The sequence below is a fragment of the Hemitrygon akajei genome, chromosome 2 (genome assembly GCF_048418815.1).
Source record: "Hemitrygon akajei chromosome 2, sHemAka1.3, whole genome shotgun sequence".
NCBI lineage: Eukaryota > Metazoa > Chordata > Chondrichthyes > Myliobatiformes > Dasyatidae > Hemitrygon > Hemitrygon akajei.
In genome coordinates, this window is record NC_133125.1 from 207851695 (window position 1) to 207873716 (window position 22022).

Here is a 22022-nt window from a genome sequence, read left to right on the forward strand (position 1 = left end):
TCATCTGGATTCGAAGATGGATCCCTGAATACAGTCCAGTCCACCGATTCAAAGCAGTCCTGTAGGTGCTCCTGTGCTTCCCTTGTCCAAACCTTCTTGGTCCTCACTGCTGGTGCTGCAGTCTTCAGTCTCTGCCTGTACTCCGGGAGTAGAAGTACAGACAGGTGATCAGACTTCCCGAAGTGAGGTTCTGCTGTTTCGTGTTTAGCACAGAATTCATTTCCTTCACTTCCACCATTCCCCCCACCCCCATTAAACTGTTTACTGCCTGGTCTTCTGTTAACTATCCTCTGTTAAACCGCTCATGATGGGAAACTCCTCCGTTCACTCTCCCCTCGTCCTTTCTAGCTCACTTCCTTCACTGCTTTGTAAACCTGATGCAGAATTTAGGTTTTCTGCCATTGTCTGTGCCTGTATTGCTGCTGAAAGTGTTTCATTGCAACACATGAGCTGCTGGAGATGGTGGGGTGTCTGATTCCTCAGCAGGGTTAGGGGTCAGGCAGCATCTATGAAGGGAGATGGACAGTCATCATTTCCCCTCAAAACCCTTCCTCTGAACAGAACTGGACTGCCTGTTTCCCTCCACAGATACCGCCTGGCCCACTGACACTCCAGCATTTTGTGTGTTGCTCTGGATTCCAGCATCTGCAGCCTGTCGTGCCTCCAGACTGTAACGATGCCTTGTACACACCACAATAAATTCGGCAGGACTTCACCTGATCTCTCTTTGCTTGGAGGACAGCCCTCTTCCCTCCTCCCCAGTCTTTTTGCACAATCAAAATCCCTCACTCAAGTAAACTTCCACACATGTCCTGTAGGGAGCATTCATTCCAGTCACATACCGACAGTGTGAGGTACCATTGCACGGGATCGGAAACCATCACAGAGGTTTGAAAACTCAGCCGGCTCCATCGTGGCACTAGCCTCCCCACCATTATGGATATCTTCAAATGAGGCTGCCTCCAGAGTGTGGAGTCCATCATTAAAATCCTCGCCATCCAGGACAAGTTCTCCGATGCCATCAGGGGAAGGTACAGGAGCCTGAAGACACATTTGATGTTTTCGGGACACTTTGTTCTTTCCACCATCACATTTCTGAATGGACCATCAGCAGTCTCACTACTCTGCACCACGGATTTATTTCTTATTGTAACGTACAGTAAAATTATTTACTGCGCTCTCCTTCTGCCGCAGACCAATAAATTTCACAACATATGTCAGTGATAATAAACCTGATTCTGATTCTAGTTCTTGACCCACACTGGGAAATCCTGTCTTCCTAAAGTGCGGTGAGCAGAATTGGAACCAAGTCTCTATCGCTCAGCTGCGGAGACGTTCCCATTGTTTGTCATTTCCCTGCCAGAGTTTCTGTTCACAGCTTTTGCTCTCAGCTTTCCTGCCTTGCTCACCTGTCATCTCTTTCAGAAGAGATATGACTCACCAGTCTCCCCCACCCCCACGCATAGTGCTGATATATTTTTCTCTTGTCCCCTGTCTCACCCAATAACCTGGCATTCCATTTGTTAATCATTACAGTGCCTTGTGTGGGTTAAGTCTGGTAACACACGACTGTAATTCTATCCCGTTGCCTTCTCATTCTGAAACTTGACTTCCTTCAAAACCTGTTGACCTAAATTTGCTCTTCACTCTTTGACAGCCAGTTTCCAGTCAGCTGCTTTTCAAAGTGTCTTACTGTTGTACTCCAGGGACGATCGGTTCCCTTCCCTGGCCCATTTTGTCCCTCATCCTTCACTCCTGGGTTGGGTGGCTTGATGATCAGCGTAGCGGGGGAAACTCTGGGACGGTGATATTGCCAAGAATCTGAAGTCTCGTCCAGTCCAGAGGGGATAAGGAAGGCAGCTGTCCTCCCTGAACAGCATTTGTGAATTTAAATTGGCTTTGCCTGTCACACTGAAACATACAGTGAAATGGGTCGTTTGTGTCGGTCACCAACACATTCTGAGGCTGTGCTCCCGGCGAGAGTCACCACTCTTCTGGCCCCAACACAGCACGTCCACAACTTACTGACCCCAACCTATACATCGTTGGAATGAGGGAGGAAACCGGAGCATCCGGAGGAAACACACACGGTCACAGGAAGAATCTACAAACTCCTTACAGACAGCAGCGGGAATTGACCCCGGGCACAGGCTCTGAAATAGTGTTACGTTAACTACTGGGCTACCGTGACACCCGAATTGGGTGGATTTTTACAACAATCCTGTAAAAATGTCACTGTCACCGATGCTAGTGTTTACTTAAGGCAAGTTTTAGTTGATATTACATCCTTAGTCAATAGTGATAAGGTTCGAACTCTTGTGAGATGGGTAAGAGTTAACAGGAATCTGAGGGACAGTGTTTTCACCTGGAGGGCAGTCAGCATAAACCATAGGAAGTATTTCCCAGGTCAGCAACGGCTAATACGAGGGGGCATAATTTTAAGAAGAATGGAGGAAGGTCTGGGGGGTTGTCAGCGGTAGATTTTTACACAGAGATTGGTGGGTGCGTGGAACGCTCTGCAAGGGTGGTGGTGGAGGCAGATACATTCGGGGCATTTAAGATACTCAGACAAGCACGAGGATGAAGGAAAAGTGGAGAGCTATGTGGAAGGAAGGGTTATGTTTATGGTAGAGCAGGCTAAAATGTCAGCACTCCATCATTAGCCGAAGCGCCTGTACTGTGCTGTATTTATGGAGAGAAATAAATAGTCGATATTTTGGGCCGAGACCCTTTATCAGTATCTCAAATCATCGCACACTGATGAATGGTGTCGACCTGAAAAGCCGAGTCTTAATTTGACTCCAAAGATGCTGCCCGACCTGCTGAGTTCCTCCTGTTACGTACCCCGTCACTGGGCTAACAAACCTGCAGAAATGGAATGGTATGTTGGAGTCTGGTGGTACTGTAACTAAAGGTGTTTATTAGTAAACTAAGTAATACAGTATCAAAAATGCAAATATACATATCAAACAGGTTAGCAATAATAAATACAGAAGTGTAGGAATAAGAACCAAAACCAAGCTCTATCGTAGTCTAGGGGTAAATGAATAGTCTTAAGCTAATGCGGAGTTCGGTTCAGTTCAGTTTGGGTTGAGGTAGTTGCTGTTGTGACGTTGGAGAGAGAGAGAGAGAGAGAGAGAGAGAGAGAGAGAGAGAGAGAGATAGAGAGAGCGAGAGAGAGAGAGAGAGAGAGAGCGAGAGAGAAAGAGAGAGAGAGAGCGAGAGAGAGAGATAGAGAGATAGAGAGAGCGAGAGAGAGCGAGAGAGAGAGAGAGAGAGAGAGAGAGAGAGAGAGAGAGAGAGAGAGAGAGAGAGAGATAGAGAGAGAGAGAGATAGAGAGAGCGAGATGTGAGCAGCTGCAGCAGGCAAACCTTCCGTTGTCTTCTTGTTCCGTTGTATCGTTGTGGTCATTCGGTTATGACCCCTGCGTTCCAAGCTAGACCGTTCTTCTGTGGTGGACTCGTCACTCTGGCATGAGTGGACACACACACACGTCCCCACCGGTCCTGCCGTCACACTGTGAGCTTTGTGACTGATCTCCCGATTCGGTCCTCCAAGCCCCCACCTTCCTGTGGGTGCACAACACTCTGGCAGTGTCTCGTGGCGTGTCTGCCGGTGTCTCAGCAGACCCGTCTTTTATCTCCCCTGACGGGGTACCAGCCATCCATCAACTCCATGACCATCCAACTGGCCAGTCCCTGCTGTCTCCGCAGGGATGTTAACAAGCAAAGCAGTGTCCTTGCAGCAAAAGGTAAATAATCAGTGAAGAAGCCATAATACTAAATCATGTCTCTGTCTCTCTCTCTCTCTTATCTGTATCAGATGCCTCTCCCTCTGTTCTTCATCTCTCTCTCTCTTTAACAGCATAGTTCACAGGGGAGGGGGTCAACTCTGGACCCTATCTCCATCTGGTTTTCTCATCACACAGAACACTCCATTTTGTGAGTGTTACTCTGGATTTCCAGTATCTTGTGTGTTCATACGTAACAAGCTGAAAACATCCAAAATCGCTCTTTAGTTTGGTGTTGTTTGTGTGATTAACACTGGCCAGGGTGTTGGGGTTGGCTCTGTGTTGCCCTCAGTACCAGCACTCAAAGTTCAGTCACATTCATTGTCAAAGTACCTGTATGTTACCGTATACCACCTTGAAATTCATTTTCATGCCGGCATTTACAGAAAAATAAAGAAAACAATAAAATTTCTGTTGTAGTATTTTGTGTGTGAGTTGTTCTGAATTCCCAGCGTCTCCAGAATTTCTTGTGTCACTGATTGCCCAAGACCTCTTGGAGAAGAGGTACAGAACCCCGAGGATCCACACTCAATGATTCAGAAACAGCTTCTTCCCCTCTTCCATCAGATCTTTGAACGGTCCTATATGAACACAATGTCCGTGAGCCCATGAACGATTCAGATTCCGATTCTTTTTATCACACCTACATCAAAACGTACAGAGACATGTGTCCTTTGTTTAAAGACCAACACAACCGAGGATTTGCTGAGACAGCTCAAAAGTATCACCACACATTCCGCCATAGGGTGCCCAGAACGGTCAGAACAACAACACAACAAAAGCAAGACCACAACAGCAGAACAAACCTCTTTCCCACCCTCTCTCTCACACACACTTCCAACCACAGGACAGGGCACCTCTAGGCCTTCAGTCCTTGGCTCTGTCAGGCTCCCTCTAGGCCTTCGGTCCTTGGCGTTGGACAGGCTGCCTCTGGGCCAAACACAGGACAGGCCGCCTCTAGGCCTTCAGTCCTTGGCTCTGTCAGGCTCCCTCTAGGCCTTTGGTCCTTGGCGTTGGACAGGCTCCCTCTAGGCCTTTGGTCCTTGGCGTTGGACAGGCTGCCTCTGGGCCAACCACAGGACAGGCCGCCTCTAGGCCTTCAGTCGTTGACTACAACCTCACATTCTGGCTCAGACTGGCAGACAACAGACCTCTGACTCCGGACAATCTAACCCATCGGACCTCTATATTTTCTTCTTTATTCCTTTTTATTACACTGTATTTACTTTTGTAGTTTATAGTGTTTCTATGTCATCACATTTTACTCTTTTCTCGCTGCTGCAATCAGGCAGAAGGTACAAGTGTCACGACTGGCCACTCCACCACATTCAAAACAGCTCCTACCCCTCAACCATCAGTTTCTTTCACAAAAGGGGATAAATACACTCATTCTGCTTCTGGTGTTCCCACAGCCAATTGTCTCACTTTACAAACTCTTTATGTTGTTATTTCATGATCATTACTTATTGCTAGTTATTTATATTTGCATTGGCACGGTTTGTTGTCCGTTGATCCTGTTTACATACTGTTCTATAGATTTGCTCAGTCTGCCCACAGAAGAAGAATCTCGGGGTTGTGTGTGGAGACGTGTCTGTACTCTGATCATAAAGTTTATTTTCACTTTGAACTTTGCTGCTGCAAAACAGCACATGTAAGCGGTGATGATGAATCTGTGACCCTGAGGATTGGATTCATAGAAACAGAGAAAATAGGTGCAGGAGTAGGCCATTCGGCCCTTCGAGCCATCACCACCATTCAGTATGATCATGGCTGATCATACAACTCAGAACCCTGTACCTGCTTTCTCTCCATACCCCCGATCCCTTTAGCCACAAGGGCCATATCTAACTTCCTCTTAAATATAGCCAATGAACCAGCCTCAACTGTTTCCTGTGGCAGAGAATTCCACAGATTCACCACTCTGTGTGTGAAGAAGTTTTTCCTCATCTCGGTCCTAAAAGGCTTCCCCTTTATCCTTAAACTGTAACCCCTCGTTCTGGACTTCCCCAACATCGGAAACAATCTTCCTGCATCTAGCCTGTCCAATCCTTTATACGTTTTAGTAAGATCCCCTCTCAATCTTCTAAATTCCAGTGAGTATAAGCTTAGTCAATCCAGTCTTTCTTCAAATGAAAGTCCTGCCATCCCAGGAATCAATCTGGTGAACCTTCTCTGTACTCCCTCTATGGCAAGAATGTCTTTCCTCAGATTAGGGGAGCAAAACTGCACACAATACTCTAGGTGCGGTCTCACCAAGGCCTTGTACAACTGCAGTAGAACCTCCCTGCTCCTGTACTCAAATCCTTTTGCTATGAATGCCAACATACCATTTGCCTTTTTCACCGCCTGCTGTACCTGCATGCCCACCTTCAATGACTGGTATACAATGACACCCAGGTCTCGTTGCACCCCCCATTTTCCTATTCGGCCACCGTTCAGATAATAATCTGTTTTCCTGTTCTTGCAACCAAAGTGGATAACCTCACATTTATCCACATTAAATTGCATCTGCCATGAATTTGCCCACTCACTTAACCTATCCAAGTCACCCTGCATCCTCTTAACATCCTCCTCACAGCTAACACCGCCGCCCAGCTTCATGTCATCCACAAACTTGGAGATGCTGCATTTAATTCCCTTGTCTAAATCATTAATATATATTGTAAACAACTGGGGTCCCAGCACTGAGCCTTGCGGTACCCCACTACTCATTGCCTGTCATTCTGAAAAGGTCCCGTTTACTCCCACTCTTTGCTTCCTGTCTGCCAACCAATTCTCTATCCACATCAATACCATACCCCCAATACCATGTGCTTTAAGTTTGCACACTAATCTCCTGTGTGGGACCTTGTCAAAATCCTTTTGAAAATCTAAATATACCACATCCACTGGCTCTCCCCTATCCACTCTACTAGTTACATCTACAAAAAATTCTATAAGATTCGTCAGACATGATTTTTCTTTCACAAATCCATGCTGACTTTGTCTGATGATTTCACCTCTTTCCAAATGTGCTGTTATCACATCTTTGATAACCGACTCTAGCATTTTCCCTACCACCGATGTCAGACTAACCGGTCTGTAATTCCCCAGTTTCTCTCTCCCTCCTTTTTTAAAAAGTGGGGTTACATTAGCCACCCTCCAATCCTCAGGAACTAATCCAGAATCTAAGGAGTTTTGAAAAATTATCACTAATGCATCCACTATTTCTTGGGCTACTTCCTTAAGCACTCTGGGATGCAGACCATCTGGCCCTGGGGATTTATCTGCCTTTAATCCCTTCAATTTACCTAACACCACTTCCCTACTAACATGTATTTCCCTCAGTTCCTCCATCTGACTAAACCCTCGGTCCCTTACTATTTCCAGAAGATTATTTATGTCCTCCTTAGTGAAGACAGAACCAAAGTAGTTATTCAATTGGTCTGCCATGTCTTTGTTCCCTATGATCAATTCACTTGTTTCTGACTGTAAAGGACCTACATTTGTCTTGACCAGTCTTTTTCTTTTCACGTATCTGTAAAAGCTTTTACAGTCAGTTTTTATGTTCCCTGCCCGCTTTCTCTCATAATCTTTTTTTCCTTTCCTAATTAAGCCCTTTGTCCTCCTCTGCTGGTCTCTGAATTTCTCCCAGTCCTCAGGTGTGCTGCTTTTTTTTTTGCTAATTTATATGTTTCTTCTTTGGACTTGATACTATCCCTAATTTCCCTTGTCAGCCACGGGTGCACTACCTTCCCTGGTTTATTCTTTTGCCAAACTGGGATGAACAATTGTTGTAGTTCTTCCATGCGATCTTTAAATGCTTGCCATTGCATATCCACCGTTAACCCTTTAAGTATCTTTTGCCAGTCTATCTTAGCTAATTCACGTCTCATACCTTCAAAGTTACCCTTCTTTAAGTTCAGAATCTTTGTTTCTGAATTAACTATGTCACTGTCCATCTTAATGAAGAATTCCACCATATTATGGTCACTCTTACCCAAGGGGCCTCGCACGACAAGATTGCTAACTAATCCTTCCTCATTGCTCAATACCCAATCTAGAATGGCCTGCTCTCTAGTTGGTTCCTCGACATGTTGGTTCAGAAAACCATCCCGCATACATTCCAAGAAATCCTCTTCCTCAGCACCCTTACCAATATGTAGATTGAAGTCACCCATTATTACTACTGTTCCTTTATTGCACGCATTTCTAATTTCCTGTTTAATGCCATACTACTGTTAGGTGGCCTGTACACAACTCCCACCAGCATTTCCTGCCCCTTAGTGTTATGCAGCTCTACCCATATCGATTCCACATCCTCCAGGCTAATGTCCTTCCTTTCTATTGTGTTAATCTCCTCTCTAACCAGCAATGCTACCCCACCTCCTTTTCTTTCCTGTCTATCCCTCCTGAATATTGAATATCCCTGGATGTTGAGCTCCCATCCTCGGTCACCCTGGAGCCATGTCTCTGTGATCCCAACTATATCATATTCATTATTAACTATCTGCACATTCAATTCATCCACCTTGTTACGAATGCTCCTCGCATTGACACACAGATTCAGTCCTGAGGAGGAGGGCCACGCTTCAGGGAAAATGTGCAGGATGTAGAGAGAGTGCAGAAATGTTTGACTGGAATTAGTCCGGGGATGAGAGATGGTCGTTCCATGCATAGTCTGGAGACCCTGGGTTATTCCACATGGAGCAGAAGAGGATCTGATAGGTAAGACCATGAGGGATCACGGGAAGGGTTTGGAGAGGATGCGGAAGAGGTTTACCAGGGTACTGCCTGGATTACACAACACGATAACAGGAGGCTGGGTTGTTTTCCCAGGAGCGACGGAGTCTGAAGGGAGATCTGATAAAGATTATGAGAGGAACAGATAGAGTAGACAGACAGTATCTGTTGTCTAGGGTTGAAATCTCTAATACCAGAGGGCATGCAGTTAAGATGAGGGGGGTATTTTCAAAGGAGATGTGAGGGGTTAAGTTTTTTCTTACACAGAGAGTGCTGGGTGCCTGGGGTGGTGTGGGTACATATGGAGCTTTTAAGATATGTTCAGATAGGCTAATTTCTTTTCATTTCAAGATGGCTGGGGTCCTGTCAGTGGTCTACAGTTGAAGTTCAGACTATGGTTCTCCACGGGCAGTGGGTTCTCATCGTGTGGCCCCGCGTTTCAGTATCTCCAGGTGTGGCCTGGATGACGCGCGCCATTGGACGCGGCCCTGTGGACTACGCGGTTCCTCGCTGATGTCACCGACTGCAGCGTTGCAGGAGACTGAAACAGTGGGACGGTGGGCAGTGTGCACTGCAAGACTGGCAAGAGGACCACTGGGGTCTCCCCCTGGCCCCGGGTTGTTACATTTACTGGGAGGGTTGAACAGAAAGGGACCAAAGCATTGTTGAGGAACACTACCACCACAATCTCTTTGACCTACGACCACCAGGAAGGAGGTGCAGGAGCATGAGGATAGAAATGCCAGACGGGGTAACAATTTCTACCCTCAGGCTGTGAGACTAAGTTCTTGTCACTGTTCAGTACTTACCTGTGCTGCACACTTCTGAATGGCCGTTTATTGTTTGTGGTGGTAATATTTTGTTTTACGCGCTGTGCGTGTTATCTGTTTTGTGGGTGCTCCATGGTCTGGAAGAACATTGATTCGTTTGCGTATATGAACACTCAGATGACAATAAACTTGAACTTGAGCTTGATCATGGCTGATACACTTTCCCTCTCAACCCCACCCCCCCACCCCCAGCCGTTCTTCTGCCTTCTCCCAGTAAACTTGACAATCTTGTTAACCTATTACCCTCGGCTCAAAATATACCCAATGGCTCGGCCTCCATGGGCATCAGTACCAATGGATTCCACAGATCCACTATCCTCTCCTAAAAACCTCCCTCCTCATCTCTGTTGTAAATGGATATCCTTTTCCTCTGAGGCTGTGCCGCTACAGGAAACATCCTACCGACGTTCACTCCAGCTAGGCCTTTCAATATCTGATAGGTTTCACTGAGCTTCCTTCCCCCCCCCTCCCCATTCCTCTAAAGCCCAGCAAGTAGAGACCCAGAGTTCAAAGCCTCTTTATATATTAACCCCTTCATACCCTAGATCATTCTGATGAACTTCCTCTGGACCTACTCCAACGCCAGTAGAACCTTTCTAAGATATGGCGCCTGAAACTGCTCCCAATACTCCAAATGCAGCCTGACCAATGATTTATTAAGGCTCACCATTAGAATACATCTTTGCTCTTGTATTCCAATACCTTGCACTTGCCTTACCTCCTACCGTCTCAACCTCCAAGTTAATCCTTAGGTCCCTTTGCACCACTGATTTCAGAATTCCCTCCCCGTTTAGAAAATCTACTCTGCCTTTATTCCTTGTTTCCAGAGAAGATACAAGCAGCTTTTATTTCTCACATCAAAACATAGATTGACATGTGTCGTTTGAGTCAGCAATGAAGCCACAGTCCGAGGCTGTGTTGGGGGCAGCCCGCGAATGTCAGTGACCGACACAGTCCGAGGATGTACTGGGGACAGCCCGCAAGTGTCAGTGACCGACACAGTCCGAGGATGTTGGGGGCAGGCCGCAAGTGTCAGTGACCGACACAGTCCGAGGATGTACTGGGGGCAGCCCGCAAGTGTCAGTGACCGACACAGTCCGAGGATGTTGGGGGCAGCCCGCAAGTGTCAGTGACCGACACAGTCCGAGGATGTTGGGGGCAGCCCGCAAGTGTCAGTGACCGACACAGTCCGAGGATGTACTGGGGGCAGCCCGCTAGTGTCAGTGACCGACACAGTCCGAGGATGTACTGGGGGCAGCCCGCAAGTGTCAGTGACCGACACAGTCCGAGGATGTACTGGGGGCAGCCCGCAAGTGTCAGTGACCGACACAGTCCGAGGATGTACTGGGGGCAGCCCGCAAGTGTCAATGACCGACACAGTCCGAGGATGTACTGGGGGCAGCCCGCAAGTGTCAGTGACCGACACAGTCCGAGGATGTTGGGGGCAGGCCGCAAGTGTCAGTGACCGACACAGTCCGAGGATGTACTGGGGGCAGCCCGCAAGTGTCAGTGACCGACACAGTCCGAGGATGTTGGGGGCAGCCCGCGAGTGTCAGTGACCGACACAGTCCGAGGATGTACTGGGGGCAGGCCGCAAGTGTCAGTGACCGACACAGTCCGAGGATGTACTGGGGGCAGCCCGCAAGTGTCAGTGACCGACACAGTCCGAGGATGTACTGGGGGCAGCCCGCAAGTGTCAGTGACCGACACAGTCCGAGGATGTACTGGGGGCAGCCCGCAAGTGTCAGTGACCGACACAGTCCGAGGATGTTGGGGGCAGCCCGCAAGTGTCAGTGACCGACACAGTCCGAGGATGTACTGGGGGCAGCCCGCAAGTGTCAGTGACCGACACAGTCCGAGGATGTTGGGGGCAGCCCGCAAGTGTCAGTGACCGACACAGTCCGAGGATGTACTGGGGGCAGCCCGCAAGTGTCAGTGACCGACACAGTCCGAGGATGTACTGGGGGCAGGCCGCAAGTGTCAGTGACCGACACAGTCCGAGGATGTACTGGGGGCAGCCCGCAAGTGTCAGTGACCGACACAGTCCGAGGATGTACTGGGGGCAGCCCGCAAGTGTCAGTGACCGACACAGTCCGAGGATGTTGGGGGCAGCCCGCAAGTGTCAGTGACCGACACAGTCCGAGGATGTACTGGGGGCAGCCCGCAAGTGTCAGTGACCGACAGTCCGAGGATGTACTGGGGGCAGCCCGCAAGTGTCAGTGACCGACACAGTCCGAGGATGTACTGGGGGCAGCCCGCAAGTGTCAGTGACCGACACAGTCCGAGGACGTACTGGGGGCAGGCCGCAAGTGTCAGTGACCGACACAGTCCGAGGATGTACTGGGGGCAGGCCGCAAGTGTCAGTGACCGACACAGTCCGAGGATGTACTGGGGGCAGGCCGCAAGTGTCAGTGACCGACACAGTCCGAGGATGTACTGGGGGCAGGCCGCAAGTGTCAGTGACCGACACAGTCCGAGGATGTACTGGGGGCAGGCCGCAAGCGTCACCATGTTTCCAGAGACAATGTAACATGGCCACAACTTATTAATCCTAACCCGTACATCTTTGTACTGTGGGCAGAAACCAGGGCACCCGAAGGAAAGCCGCGGTCACATATCCTCGTACAAGCTCCTGACAGACAGTGGCAGGATAGAACTCTCATTGCTGGTGCTGTGGAGCGTTACGCTAACTGGTATGAGACCTTGCCACACCCATCACAACAGGCGTGTAAACTGTGCTTCTGGTCTCCAGCGCTCACCTTCACCAGAAAGTCATCCGCAGCCTCAGGAGCTGGTTCCACAGCAGGAGAAGATCGGGCAAGCATGGGTGAACCTGGCATCACAGTTAAACCAAACTCTGGAGGGAGGTTTTTCGGGAATCAGAATGTTGCTGAGCTCTTGTGTGGGTGTGGGTGGAGTGTGTGAGGTGGTGCTGTCCCGTGGGAGATAATTGCTCAGGGCCGAGACACATTTCCCACCCCAGCAAGGTGACGATGTGTGTTGATCTCTGAGTCCCAGTGATACCCTCTGACCACACTTTCCACTTTCATGCTGTTCTGGGTTTGAGTGGACGTGAAAGGACAAAGGGAGAAGATGTTAAGCTGACATTTAGTGTCAGCCAAATAGGGCCCAGAGGAGCACAATATTCAAATCCCATCCCCAGCTGATCTCAGAAAGTAAAAGTTCAAGTGAATTCAAATCTCTTTCAGTGAGGGATGACCAGAAAAAATTCAAATTATTTTCCACGTCGTCAGACATTGTAGTGTCAAACATTAACCCACACAAACTAGGAAATAAAACGAGAGTACTTTGAGGAGCCTATTTAGCCCCTTAAGGTTGTCCTCTCTGTCTGTGAGATCATGTCCTATCTGGATGCCTGGCCACGGCTGTGCCCAAGAATGCAGGAAACTGCAGAGACAGCTCAGCACATCGCGGAAAGGCGTCTCGCTGCCTTGGTAACGGAGCGAACATAATCGAAGACCCAGCACGCTCTGGACATTCTCTTTCTCCACCCCTTCCCTTGGGCAGAAGGTACACACCATCAGGCTAAAGGACAGTTTCAAATCTTATTGATTCTGCCCCTTTCCAGTCCTGATGAATGATCATGGTTTGTTTATTCCCCTCCATAGATGCTGCCTGTCCTGGTAAATTCCTGCACATTTTCAGTGTTGAACTTGACTTCAGTCCTGTGTTACAAGTCTGTTGAATGGTTCTCTTGACCTCACAGTTTACCTGACCAAAGCCTTCCGCCTTATTGTTTGCCTGCTCCACACTTGACATAGCCTCAAGGTTCAGGGGAGTAGATGAGGAGGAACTGCTTTTCCCTAGGATTCCCTGTGGAGTTCTCTGCCCAATGAAACAGTGGAGGCTACCTCAGTAATATATTTAAGATAAGGTTGGATAGATTTTTGCACGGTGGGGGAATTGAGGGCTGTGGGGAGAAGGCAGGTAGGTGGAGATGTGTCCATGGTCAGATCAGCCATGATCTTATTGAATGGTGGAGCAGGCTCGATGGGCCGGATGGCCTGCTTCCGATCCTATTTCTTATGTTCTTATGTTTATTCTGCATTCTGTTATCGTTTTCCCTTGTACTGCCTCAACGCACTATTGTAATGATTTGACCTGTAGAAGCATCGGGCAGAAGATACAAAAGCCTGAAAGCATGTCCCACCAGGGTCAAAGACAGCTTCCAGCCCACTGTCCTCAGACTCTTGAACAAACCTCTTGTGTAACAGGATGGAATCTTGGCCCTTTATCTTTTACTTGCACTACACTCTTTCAGTACCTTTTACCCTTTTTTTGCAATTCAGTAAGGTGAGGCCAACCAAAGCTGTTTTGTCTTTTTTAATGTATTTTTTATGATTGCAAGCCAAGCTGGACATTTCAAGTACATTGTCTACTGCCGGGCAGTGCGGTAGTACAGCAGATAGAGTAACGCTTTACTGCGCCAGTGACCGGGGTTCATTCCACACCACTGTCTGTAAGGAGTTTGCACGCTCTTCCCGTGACCATGAGGGTTTCCTCCAGGTGCTCCAGTTTCCTCTCAGATTGAAAAGTCATGTTAGTAAGTTGTGGGTACACGGTGTGGGTGACAGACACAAGGCAGCATGAGGGCTGCCTCTAGCACAGTCCTCCGACTGTTGGTCATTGATGTAGGCGACACATTTCACTGGATGTTTCGATGTTTTGATGTAGACATGACAAAGTTTAAGCTTTCTTAATAAAAACTTCCTCAGTAAGTGTAAAACTACAGACTCAATCTGCAAATTACCCTTTAGGGAATCCTGCACAGGGACTTGCAAGTCACTTTGCACCTCAGATTTTGTATTTTCTCTCCATTTAGAAAGTAGTTAGCCCTTTCATTTCTTCTTCCAAAGTGCATGACCATACACTTCCCAACACTGTATTCCATCTGCCATTCCTTTGCCCGCTCTCCTAATCTGTCTAAGCCCTTCTCTTCTTCCTCACAATTACCTCCCCTCCACCTATCTTCATTTCATCTGTAAACTTTGTAGCAGAACCATCAATTCCATCATCCAAATCATTGACGCGTAACGTAAAAAGCATCAGTCACAACACAGACCTTTGTGGAACAGCAATGATCACCAGTAGCCACCCAGAAAATGCCCCCTTTATTCTCACTCTTTGCCTCCTTCCAATCAGCCACTGCTTTATCCATACTCGTACCTTTTCTGTGATACCATGGGCTTGTAGCTTGTTCAGCAGCCTCAAGTGTGGCATCTCGTCACAGACCTTCTGAAAATCCAAGAACGCAACATCAACCAATTCTCCTTTGTCTATCCTGCTTGTTAACATAGAAAACCTACGGCATGATGCAGGCCCTTCGGCCCACAAAGTTGTGCTGGACATGTCCCTACCTTACAAATTACTAGACTTCCCCATAGCCTTCTATTTTTATTATTTAAGACCGTAAGACATAGGAGCAGAATTAGGCCATTCAGCCCATCTAGTCCACTCCGCCATTTTATCATGGCTGATCCAGGATCCCATTCAACCCCATACACCTGCCCTCTTACCATATCCCTTGATGCTCTGACCAATCAGGAATCTATCATACTCCGCTTTAAATATACCCATGTTCTTGGCCTCCACCGCAGTCTGTGGCAGAGCATTCCACAGATTCACCACTCACTGGTTAAAAAATAATTCCTCCTTACCTCTGTTGTAAAGGGTCGCCCTTCAATTTTGAGTCTGTGCCCTCTAGTTCTGGATACCACCACCATAGGAAACATCCGTTCTTCAAAGAATTCCAACAGATTTGTCAGTCAAGATTTTTCCTTGAGCAGACCATTCAGACTGCGGCCTATTTTATCGTGTGCCTCCAAGTAACCTGAGAGCTCATCCTTAATAATCGACTCCAACATCTTCCTAGCCACAGGGGTCAGACTGACTGGCCTAGAGTTTTCTTGCTTCTGCCTCTCTCCCTTTTTGAAGAGTAGATTGGCATTTGCAATTTTTCTGTTTTTCGGAAATCATTCCAGAATCTAGTGATCCTTTAAAGATCATTACTAATGTCTCCACTATCTCTTCTGCCACCTCTTTCATGACACTGGGGTCGACACAATCTGGTTCAGTTGACTTATCTACCTTCAGGCCTTTCAGTTTCTCATGAACGTTCAGGTAATGGCAACTTCACTCACTTCTGACCCCTGACACTCCTGAACCTCCAGCACACTGCTAGAGTCCTCCACAGTGAAGACTGATGCAAAACACTTCTTCAGTTCATCTGCCATTTCCTTGCTCTCCCATTACTACCTCTCCAGCATCATTTCCCAGCAGTCCGATACCCACTCTCGCCTCTCTTTTACACTTTATGTATCTGAAGGAACTTTTGGTATCCACTTTAATATTATCAGCCAGCTTATTTTTGTATTCCAATTACATCTGAACAGCTGAAAGTCCTGTGAGGCCTCTGCCTCCCTCAATACCTGTTACCACCATCACACTCAACTTGCCTGGCCCTTGGAGGTGGGTGGCTGCCCCATTCAGAGGGCAACCAGTGCCCAACTGACTCATGCCTTCTGATCCACCGTCACCATCAGCTGTCACAGCCTCAGACACGGCTGAACAACCCACCATCAAACCCCGGATGCTAATTCAGTCAGGGAGGCAGGGAGATTGATGACCTCATTGATGAAAATCAATGCCACCTCATTTCCCCTGAACCTACGGGGTTTAGTTACTCTGGGGAGGCTGTAAGACTACAGGGGAAGTCTATATTTAAACTGACAGTCACACCCTCCTCTGCTCATTGATATTCAGAAATCCCACTGTCACACTGGGCAAACATTTCTGTTTCTCATCATTTCCCACTCTGCCTCGTCTGTTTCCCCTTCATCATTTTCCGTCGCTTCTCACGGAAGAAGCCTGGTCTGGTTTAGCCCTCAACCAGCCTGGGTCCTGTGATAAATACTGGTCATTAATGTCGGAATTGTTGCCTCATTCTGAAATCCCTCTTGGGGATGCATGCTTCCCCGTGTTCACACTGTTGACTGAAGTTGTATTAAAGGCACCTTGTTGCTCCTGGTTTCCTGCCCCTCGACTCAGAGTATGGGGCAAAGTAGCCCTGACAGTGCATTTTGTGGACAGTGTATGCATATTGGGAAAATGGTCCATCATTGTCACAGGTACCATGTTATTTCAGACTGTAAGACTGTAAGGAGTATTAAAGGCACCTTGTTTCTCCTGGTTTCCTGCCCCTCGACATAGGTTGCCCTATGGAGATGGCCGTCTGAGTCCTTTCAGAGTAGCCCTGACAGTGCATTTTGTAGACACTGCCTGCACGTTGGTAAAATAGTTTGTCATTGTCACAGGTACCGAGGTGCAGTCCCTACAGATCATTTCATCACATCAGTGCATTGAGAGAGTGCAAGGGAAACGCAGTAACCGATTGCAGAATAAAGTGTGACAGTGGCAAAGGAAGTACAATGAAGAGTGTGAACCTAACCAGGTAGGCAGGTGAGATCAGGAGTCCAGCTATCGTACTCTGGCAATATTGAGCAGAACGACACAAAGACCAACAACGAAACAATACAAGGCAACAGGGAAAAAACCCCGTCCCTTGTCTCCCTGCAGTTTTACAAAATATGGTTGTGGCTTTACAGCTTGATCCACATGACTTCTCATGTCCTCTGTGCAGTAGGTCAGACTGACTAATCCGCATTTCAGGGAGATGAAGGCTTTTCACCTCAGGGTGTCCTGGCTGCTCCTTCACCCTGAGACCCACAATACGACCTCGCATGTCGTACTGGTTTGGGCATCTCCCTCAGAGGGTGTCACAGAGCCCAAAACAGAAATTTGGGTAAGTACCTGGATGGGGGTATGGAGGGCTGTGGTCCAGGTGCAAGTTGCTGCGATGAAGCATAAGTCCATAAGACATTGGAGCAGAATTAGGCTATTTGGCCCATCAAATCTCCTCTCCCATTCAATCATGGCTGATTCCACTCCTCAGCCCCACTCCCTGTAACCTTTGATTTTGTGTCCAATCAAGAACCTACTAAGCTCTGTCTTAAATATACCCAATGACCTGGCCTCCACAGCGGCCTGTGGTAACAAATTCCACAAATTCTCCAAGTTTCTCTGCATGTTTTAAATGGACACCCCTCTATCCTGAGGCTGTGCTCTCTTGTCCTGGACTCTCGCTCCATGGTAAACATCCTTTCCACATCGACTCTGTCTAGGCCTTTCAAAATTCAAAAGGTTTCAATGAGATCTCCTCTCATCCTTCTAAATTCCTGTGAGTACAGACCCAGAGCCATCAAACGTTCCTTGTATGATAACCCTTCCATTCCTGGAATCATCCTTGTGAACCTCCTCTGGACCCTCTCCAATGCCAACACATCTTTTCTCAGATAAGAAGCCCAAAGCTGTTCACAATACTCAAGTTGAGGTCTCACCAGTGCCTTATAAAGCCTCAGCATCACATCCCTCCTCTTGTATTCTAGACCTCCCTTCTAGAATTCTAGAATTTGCTTTCCACCACCGACTCAACCTGCAAGTTAACATTTCGCATGTTCTGTAGAAGGACACAAGTCCCTGCATCTCAGATTTTTGGATTTTCCTTCCATTTACAAGATAGCCCGCACATTTATTCCTACTATCAAATGCATGACCTTACATTTTCAAACATTGTATTTCATTGCATTTTGGTATTTTCTTGCCCACTTTCCTAATCTGTCTTAGTCCTTCTGCAGCCTGCCTGTTTCCTCAACACTACCTGCCCCTCCACCAGTCTTCAGATCATCTGCAGACTTGGCAACAAAGCCATCTACTCCATCATCTAAATCATTGATCTACAGCGTAAAAAGAAGCGGTCCCACCACCGACCCGTGTGAAACACCACCAGTCACTAGCAGCCAACCAGAAAAGGATCCTTTTATTCCCACTCACTAACCCCTACCAGTCAGCTAATGCTATAACCATGCTAGTAACTTTCCTGTAGTACATGCACTCTTAACTTGAAAAGAAAACTCATGTGTGGCACCTTGTCAAAGGCCTTCTGATAGTCCAAATATACAACATCCACTACATCCCCTTTACCTATCCTACTTGTAATCTCCTCAAAGATTGCTCAATTGCTCATGTGGTTCCATTGTTTAAAAAGATTCAAGATTCAAGATTCAATAACTTTATTGTCATTTTAACCGTACATCAGCTCTGCAGGGCAGAATGAGACAGCGTTTCCCAGGAGCAGTGCAATCATAACATAACAAACACAACACTAAATAATAAACATAACAACAAATAGTAAAACACAACAGCCACATGTCAGTTAAAATCAAGTTATAAGTGTCCAGTGCAAGTTAAAAGTATCCAAAGCAGAGTCAGGTAGAGCAGCTATTTAGCAGTCTGACTGCCTGTGGGAGGAAGCTGTTTAGTAGCCTTGTGGTTTTTGTTTTGATGCTCCTGTAACGTTTAGCTGATGGCAGAAGAACAAACAGTTCATGGAGAGGGTGTGAGGGGTCTCCAATGATGTACCGTGCCTTCTGGAGGCATCGACTCTGAAAGAGGTCTTGGACAGAAGGTAGGGAGACCCCAATAACCTTCTCTGCTCCCCTAACCCCCCTCTGCAAGGCTTTTTTGTCAGCAGCACTGCAGCTGGAGTACCAAGTTGTGATGCAAAAGGTCAGCACTCTCTCAACCACGCCTCTGTAGAATGTAGTTAAGATGTTAGTGGGGAGTGATGCTTGTTTAAGCTTCCTCAGAAAGTGCAATCTCTGCTGGGCCCGTTTCACAATCCCAGTGGTGTTCCTGGACCAGGTGAGATTGTCCGAGATCTGCACCCCAAGGAACTTGATGTTTTCCACTCTCTCCACTGTGGAGCCGCTGATGCTGAGGGGTGTGTGCTCAGGCTGAGACTGTCTGAAATCGACAATCATCTCCTTGGTTTTGGTGACATTAAGCATCAAGTTGTTGTCAATGCACCAGCTCTCTAGGTGTTTGACCTCCTCCCTGTACATTGTTTCATCATTTTTGCTGATGAGCCCCACCACTGTGGTATCATCAGCAAATTTAATGCTCAGGTTCTCCTTGAATCTGGCTGCACAGTCATGTGTTAGCAGTGTAAACAGCAGTGGGCTGAGCACACAGCCTTGTGGGGATCCAGTGCTCAGTGTGATGGAGTCAGAGATGTTCCTGCCAACACAGACTGACTGTGGTCTCTCTGTCAAGAAATCCAGAATCCAGTGACACATGGCAGTGTTAAGGCCAAGCAGCAACTGTTTCTCCACTAGTCTCTGCGGGATGATGGTATTGAACGCTGAACTGAAATCAATGTACAGGATTCTGGCATAAGTGTCTTTGTTGTCCAAGTGAGAGAGAACTGTGTGCTGCGTGGTGGATATTGCATCCTCCGTAGAGCGATTTGGATGATAAGCAAATTGTAGAGGATCCAGCGATGAGGGGAAGCTGGCTGTGATATGAGGCTTGACAAGCCGTTCAAAACATTTCATCACTATGGGGGTCAGGGCAATGGGACGGTAATCATTCAGACAGGCTACAACTGATTTCTTTGCTACAGGGATGATTGTGGAGGTTTTGAAGCATCTGGGGACAATGGCTGGACTAAGGGAGATGTTGAAAATGTCTGTCAGGACATCTGCTAATACATCAGCACATTCCTTGAGCACACGTCCAGGGATGTTGTCGGGACCTCCCGCTTTTCGTGGGTTAACCCTGGTAAGGGTCCTCCGTGTGTGCTCTGAATCAATGATTGGAGCCGGCTTGTCAGATGGTAAGAAGGGACTGGCTCTCCCCCTTGCTGTAGTGTTTGATGCTTCGAAGCGTGCAAAGAATTTGTTGAGCATGTCTGGAAGAGAGATGTCGCTGTCATCAGTTTTCTGCCTGATCTTGTAGTCTGTCAGAGCTTGAGTTCCCTGCCGCATCCGTCTGGTGTCACCTGTGTCACAGAAGTGTCCGTGTATTTTGCCCGCGTAGGCCCTTTTCGCTTTCCTGATCCCTAGTGAAAGCGCAGTCCTGGCTGAGCGAAGCGTACTCCTGTCCCCCGATCTGTAGGCTGTGTCACAGTCCTTCAGTAGTGAACGCACCTCTGTTGTCATCCATGGCTTTTTATAACCACGTGCGGTGAAGGTTTTCATCACAGTGACATCCTCCGTGCATTTGGCTCTGTAGCTGATTACTGCCTCCGCATACTCCTCAATGTCTGTATGGTCATCACAGGAGGCTGTTGTCCTGAATATGTCCCAGTCTGTGTGCAAAAACCAGTCTTGTAGTGCTGAGGCTGCTCCTTCTGGCCAGACCCTTATCTGTCTTTTCTCTGCTCTCACACGTTTAAGCAGTGGTTTATATGCTGGTGTTAACATGGTCAGAGTGGCCAAGATGGGGGCGGGGGCGGGGGGCTGCTTTGTATGCCTGTGGGGTGTTGGTATGAACCAAGTCCAGTGTGTTGTCTCCCCTGGTTTTGAAATCCACATATTGCAGGTATTTGGGGAACACAGACTTTAAGCTGGTGTGGTTGAAGTCCCCAGCAATCACCACAAAGCTGTCAGGATGTGTAGTCAGTAGCTCACTGATGGCTTCATGTAGGCCTCCCAGTGCTTCGTTAGCATTAGCCTCAGCATTGGCACTGGGAGCTACGTAAACAGCTGCCACAAGCACGATGGTGAATTCCCTCGGCAGATAGAACGGCCGGCATTTCACAAGGAGAAACTCAGCCAGCGGTGAGCAGCTACTGTAGCGTTCACACACCAATCTTTGTTTATATAAATACACAGACCTCCTCCTCAGCTCTTGCCAGAGTTAGCTGCCTCTCTTTTCGCACGAAACGATGTCATTCCCTCTAGCCGTATTGCCGCGTCCGGTATGTTGTCATGGAGCCAGGATTCCGTTAAGACATACACACAGCAGTCTTTAAATTCCTTGCGTGTTTCTCTCAGCAGACGCAGCTCATCCAGCCTGTTGTCGATGGAGCGGACATTTGAGAGCAGGAGGGACGGTACCGCTGGCCTGATGGGGTTAGCTTTTAGCCTAGCATGGATGCCGGCCCTCTTACCCCTCCTCTGTCTTCACTCCTCCCTCGGGAAGCAACCGGCTGGGTAGCGGATAGTAGTCCGTAGCGATGTAAACTGTCCATGTCACACCAGAACTCATCAGTTTTTCCGACATAGTTTGCCCTGATGTTAACGAGCATATTCCGACTGTATGTTATGCGTCCAGGACAAAACAGAACAAACACTAGATATGCTTATGGCTCCATGAGGGGCCGCTGCGTCCATGCGCGCCACCATCTTTAACGGAAACGGTTCTAAGAGTAAAACTAGCAATTACAGGCCTGTCGGTTTGACGTCAGTAGTGGGTAAATTAATGGAAGGTATTCTTAGAGATGGTATATATAAGTATCTGGATAGACGGGTCTAATTAGGAATAGTCAGCATGGATTTGTGCATGGAAGGTCATGTTTGACAAATCTTATTGAATTTTTTGAAGAGGTTACGAGGAAAGTTGACGAGGGTAAAGCAGTGGATGTTGTCTATATGGACTTCAGTAAGGCCTTTGACAAGGTTCCGCGCGGAAGGTTATTTAGGAAGGTTCAATCGTTAGATATTAGTATTAAAGTAGTAAAATGGATTCAACAGTGGCTGGATGGGAGATGCCACAGAGTAGTGGTGGATAACTGTTTGTCAGGTTGGAGGCCGGTGAC